Below are 6,809 nucleotides of genomic sequence, written 5' to 3'. Positions count from 1 at the left end.
GCACCACTCCGGATCTATTTCATCTGAGTTTGAGATCGTACATCTAGTAAAAAACGGCCAAAGAGGACTTTTGTTGGCTGGTTCTTTTCTTTTCTTCCCAAAGGAAGGTTGTGAGCTGGTTTCAGGACCAGATTCAAGTGGAGGTGTAGGTTCAAATTTAGGGGCAGAGGCAGGGTGTGGAGGTTCAGGGGGAGGTCCTAATGGGGATATGTTTCTATGTAAGGATGCAGTTTCCTCTATATTTGCGGTAGATTGAATAGATGGAGATGAGCTACTGGTCTGACTGCTATGAATTTGAGACATTGCTGTATTCGCTATGAAAATTGAAAAACAAAAACCAATAAATATCCTAACTTAATATAAATTGAGCCAAAACAACAATTAACGGCAAAATAACAAGCTGCACTAACCTATTGTTCATAACTTAATATAAATTGAGCCAAAACAACAATTAACAGCAAAATAACAAGCTGTACTAACCTATTGTTAAGTATTTTCTCTGTTCTTATTATTGACTATTGAATCAGAACAGCAATTAACAACAAAATACAAGCTACATTAACCTATTGTTCATAACTTAATATAAATTGAGCCAAAACAGCAATTAACAGCAAAATAACAAGCTGCCATAACCTATTGTATTGTAAATCTTTGCACACTCATGTATTGTTATAAAAAACCAAACAGAAAACATTCATGCTTTATATTATTCATATTATTTAGTAAAGCAAAACAATACTTATCATGCTTTATCATCCACAACAGAGAAAGGCCAAAAGGGTCAGTAGAATGCAAACTATTATACAGGTTCTACCATGACCTATAATATTGTCACCAACTTTGCATAAATGCTGATCAGCTGATCAACATGTAGAATCAAGCAATACATGGACCACACAATGAAAGAGTACCAAATTACCAATACATTCACAGCCTTTAGGGTCCATATGGATGAAGTGAATTGGAAAACAAGATTGACAATATTAAATTACAGTTTGTTTAAAAGAAAACATTGCATAGTATTGTAACTAACCAGATACTCTAAAAAAACTTGGTCATTGGATACAATACTTTTAAAATGGTTCTGATCAATCATAAGAAAAGATTCATTTGAAATCATTTGCTTTTTTTTCTTTTTAATTCATATCCATACATAGAAACAGTATAATCAAGTAATTATGTCACACCCCGGTTCTTAAGTTATTTTACGGTTATTTACTTTGGTATTATTTTAGTCTTTTACCGTGTTGAATAACCGTTTACTACTTAAGGACCCTAAAGTTGACTTTCTTTTCCGTTTAGAATTTGGAGAAACTTTCTTCATGAAAGTTGTAGAGGACGTTAATACGAGTTCGTAGACATGCTATGTGTTAAAAATCGGAGTTAGCATGAAAAAGTTATTATCTAAAAGAATAAATTTTGAGGTGGTAAAAAGAGGTATTTTTTTAGTGGGTAAAAATTTGTTAGGTTTAAGGGTTGGACCGGGTGTGAGCAGCCCATATCCTCCTTCACTCTCTCTCTTTCTCCCTTCCCTCTTTTTCCCCGAGCCTCCCCCGAGCCTCCTCTCCGTCGGAAGCTCCCAGCCACCAGCTGCCGCCGTCCGGCCAGCGTCCGGCCGCTGCTCTAGCCCAGGTCGGACCCCCATCTCCTCCTCTCCCTCCCCGGCCTAGCCCCCGAGCCTCTAACCCACCGGAAGAGGAGAAAACCCGCCGGAAACGCCGGGAAGCTTTTCGCCGGAACTCCCTCCTCCGGCCACCAATCCGGGCAAGCTTGGTATGGTTTTGTAGGTCTCCAACCCAGCTGCCTTGCCCTAAAAGGACTCACTCCGGTTTGTTTCAGGTAAGGAGAAATTTGAGGTGGAAGCTCTAGGGCGTTTTTTATGTTTTTGTTCGATTGGCATAGCTAGGCTTGGATTTTGGGTTTGTGCTAGTTAGAAAAGTTGTAGAGCATGATGAGAGGAAGATGCTGTTAAAATTTCATAGGAATTGGAGGTCGCTGGAATCGGCCTCCGGCCGCCGCTGCTCGCGGAGCCGCCGCCGACGCCGGAGCTGTTTGGGAGATTTTAATGTTTTTAGATTTGGAATATAAAGGGGAGTTTATTGAAGTGAGTTATGGAATTTTTGGATGAGTTTTGGATAGGTTTGTGAATTTCCAAAGTTTGGTATTTTTGGCAGTTAATTAATGTAGAATCCGGCCGTAGGATTTAAGTCGTTTTCTGTGGGAAGTTGTTTTTTTCGGCTGCCGGTATGTTCGGCGAAGTTTGAGCCGTATTGAGTTAAGAATGGCGAATTTGGGCAATGATGAGTGTGTGGGAGGCTCACGTTTAATTTTGCCTATTTTGTTTAAATATTGGATTTTTGGTGGGAAATTAATTATATATTTGGAACAGGACGAGAGGAGGCCCGAGCAGAGGAAGCCTCGGAGCGTCATCAGGCTTAGGCCTAAATTGTGAGTGGACCTTTATTTTAATTGAAAAGCATGCGATGAATTATCTGTTGATCATTTATTTCTTTTCCTGAGATTTATTTGTTTCTCGGATATTTGGCAATTTTCCTCCTTTGGAGAAATCCCGAAAATGATATTTTCGGTGGATATGTTTATTGGATGTTTATGATGATAGTATGTATATGTAAATGCTAGCTAGCCATACGTGTTTGATCTGCCATAATGAGGTAAAATACCATTATGGTGTGACGTGAGTGCTAGACACAAGCGTAGTAGCCCTATATGAAAACTATTTTCTTATTTGGTTTATTTAGGTTTTCATATAGGGAGTCCACACGTATATACACTCGTGCTTTTTCCGCCATACTGAGGTACAATTCCATTATGGTGTGACGTGAGCGTTAGACGCAAGCGTAGTAGCCTTGTATGAATTTCTATTTTTCTAAATTGTTCTTAGAATTCATACAAGGAGTCTGACGAGTGTAAATACATACACTTATATATGTTTATATATAATTTAGCCTGAGAGGCTGTATTTTATTAAGTTGTGGTGACTAGCCGGTGCTGGTCGTGAAGTTGCCAGTTTTTTAGTTGAGCGCTTTTGAGCGATTGCATGCAGTAAATTTTCTTTGGAAATTAAATTGGGGAAGCATAAAGAAATATTTTTATTTAATTTATTTTTGTCCACTCACTCTAATTGTTCCACATGATTTCCCCTGGGCCCTTCGTTTTAAATTGCCCAGTCTGCAGAATTCAGGTTGGACCTAATAGGAGACGAGGCATAGTTACTCGCTTTTCCGCCAGTTTTCATCAGTAGGTTACCTATTTAACCTACTAGTGTTTTCTTGCTTCCGCTAGTGTCTAGTAGCTCTGAATACTTTGGGATTATTGTATATTATTTCGGTGGTGTGCTCGGTCGGTTGACTTTATGTTTAGAATTTCTGAAGGATAATATTTGCTTTTATTTAGCTGGATAATTGTGTGTTATTTTTTGGACGTGCTGTAGTAAGAGTGTGAATTGGAAATTTTTCGAGTTAGGGTTGTCCATTTTCAAGGGAGGTTTTACCAATCTTTTCGGTAAATTTTCCTTGGAGGTGGTCACCGCACGACTTACTCCGGGTTTCAGGGTGAAATTTCTGGGTGGGTCGTGTCAAATTACTTCATCCTCATAATGTCGACTAGAAACCCTAGAATTGGATCAATCCCTCCAAATGCAGCCTTCAAGATTCTAATCATTCGAGTCGACAACCATGTCTATAACCCCATAATCCCATACTAAGTACATTACTGTAACATCAAACAATGGATCACAGGTCATACCAAACATGATATCAAATCTCAACAACTAATCCATCCTATACATTTTTCTTCTCAAAGCAACTAAAACTCATCTAACACACCAACGCAACACTTCCTTTGCAGTTCACATCATACATCTCAAAACAACAATCAACAACAATCGAGCTACCTAATCACATATATCATCATAGTCTCATAGAGAAGAAGAGATTAAGAGAGAGTGAAGACTCGGACCTACTGCAGCTTGCCTCCCTAATGCACTCCCTATCATCCTAACCCCCTGCCGACCCATCTTCGAGACTTCGATAACCCAAAAAGTCAAGAACCTAAAAAGTCAGAAACGCAGAAAGTCAGAAAGGCAGAAAGATAAGTTAGAGAGAAAGAGAAGCACCTGAGATTTTGAGACTTGAGAGGCTGAGTCGCGTCCTTTATCGAGAGTCCAGAGACTGAGAGAGAGTCGAGAATTTGAGAATTGAGAATTTCAGATTGAGAGAGAGAGAGAGTCGAATTAGGTTTGCGAAATGGGAGAAATGCCGAATTGGGGATGAACCATTGAACCTCGTCTCTTCCTTCTGATTTCAACAGCTACAATTGTAAATGGATGGAATCAACGGCTTAGATTATATGGAAATTAATTATTTTAGAAAGTCGGTACGGTACGGTAATACCGTATTTGTACAAAACTCAGTACCGCTACCGTACCATACGTTGATGGCGGTACGGTAGTACCGTGACGAAAAGTCGGTAACCGACAATGTCGGTAATCGATTCCGGCGGTTCGGGACGGTATGTCGGTTGGCTCGGTATTTTGCGTGCCAATGCCAGCCCTACACTTTTCAATCGAATTTTCACATCTCCATCGTCTAGTCTTTAGATACTAATGTATAGATCATCTATGCAAAATTTTAACCAATTTGGTTATTATTAAGGCACTCAAACTTGATTAAATCAATGGATGAACATAATTCTGTCGAACTTGAATCGTTTATGTTTATAACAGAAAAACACAATTTTAAGTGCCTTAATGATAACCAAATTGGCTGAAATTTTGCAGAGATGATCTATACATTAGTATCTAAATACTAGACGGTGGAGATGTGAAAATTCGATTGAAAAGTGAGTGTAAAGTGGAAATCCGCACCGTAAGAATAAATGCGGACGTCCACAGCTGAGAAGCTCTATATATATATATATATATATATATATATATATATATACACGAATCTTATCCAGAGCGAAGCTTCGCTTTCGCTTTGAAATTAAAGTGTAAAATTCCTTATTTGACTCACTTTTCGGTCATATTTTCACATCTCAATCGTTGAATTTATTGATACTAATGTATAGATCATTCCAGCAAAATTTCATCCAAATTGTTGATCGTTAAGGTACCGAATTAGATTAAATCAATTAACGGACCATAAATCTGTCTAGCTAGAGCTGTTTGTGTAAATAATTATTACGAAAACCCAAACGATCTTCAAATTTGATGAAACTTTGCAGAAATGATCTATGCATTAGGTTCTACAAACTGAACGGTGGAGATGTGGAAATATGATCGAAAAGTGAGTCAAATAAGAAACCTCACACTTTAAATTCAAAGGGATGCTTCGCATGGATAAGAACTGTATAGTTAATCATCAAAAACCTCCAACCCCAGGTGACGGATATTAAACTTGTCAATCCTCAGGTGGCGGACTACCGCCTAAGAGTGGATCTTGAGTTGATCTATTTTCTCTACTTATTTTGTGAAGTGTTTTTGATTCCTGTCCCTTAATTTTAAGGATTTTGGTTTTATTTTCTTGTCCTTATCTCCTTTTAAGCCTGTTATTCTGTTCAACCAAACAATAAGTCCAGGTCCAAACAGTAAGTCCCATGTGAGGCATGAGCGGCGTAGAGAAAATAATAGTCTTTAGGATCTTAAGCCAAGGATCTTAAAACCTCCTATCCTTTTAGTTTCGGTCCAGTTTTCTCTTCTCTTCCCAAAATGAGTCGACTTTTTAGATCTAACTCAGTCACTTCTAGTTCATCTAGGTCCTCCCTCAATAGAATCCCAGATATAGTCAACGAAGAACAAATAGAGTTTCAATGAAACGATAACATAGACATGAATGACTGGAATATTCCTAGAGTTCCTAGTCATGAAATTTATAAGAAAAAATTGAGTCTTTCTTCATTCAAAAGTGAACACCATATTAAATCTGTAAAACAAGTTTATGCCCTTAGTAAACAACATGAAACTTGCCAACTTTTTAGTCCTAAATCAATTAAGAAACATAGAAAAGATGGTCATAATTTCCTCCATATTGGATTAGTCCAAATCAGTGTTAAACCTTTAACTAGAAAAAGGTCTTAATGCCTCCATTCTCTTATGTTTAAAAAATGCAAGGTTTATTGATTTTAATGACAGTACCCTTGGATTAATTGAGTCGAGTCTGTTTAATGGTCCAGTTCATTTCAATTGTTTCCCAGATTTTACCATTAGTTTTAGTGACCCTCATATCCTAAAAGCTTTAACCCTCAATGTTAAAACTTCAGGTTATCATGTTCTTGAAGGAACCCAACCTTTAGCCTTAATATATAGAATCCATTATAAAATCACCGGCACAAATATGAATTTCCAAGGTATTAGTAAAAGTCTCAAAAACCATACTCTCTTAATTCAAAGCAGTCAAGAAAACGCCAATATTAGCATTCCACACACAATCAGATGGTCAGATGTCCATCTTCCTTCTAAATGGTCTCTCACTAGTGAGAATCACTCATCCAATGCGCAACATAGTTTTTCTGATTTAGACTGTATTCAACAGTTTAATGATGACACAGTAAGAATTAATTTTCAAAACTCCAGGATCAATCAAAACTCAAGTATTCAAGATGGAAAATTATTCAAACTAAACAACCAAAAAATTATTCAAACATTAACAAAAGCAAGATGGAAAACCTCCACTAGCTCGGTCCTTTCTAGTCATCCTCCTGTTGAAACAATATTAATTGATCATCTTAACAGTCCAATCATAGCCTCACCTTTCAAAATCGTTGTAGAAAATCCAGAGACTAAGAAAAAA

This window comes from Fragaria vesca, linkage group LG4 (genome assembly GCF_000184155.1).
Source record: "Fragaria vesca subsp. vesca linkage group LG4, FraVesHawaii_1.0, whole genome shotgun sequence".
In the NCBI taxonomy this organism is placed as follows: Eukaryota; Viridiplantae; Streptophyta; class Magnoliopsida; order Rosales; family Rosaceae; genus Fragaria; species Fragaria vesca.
Note: the sequence above shows the minus strand (reverse complement) of the source record.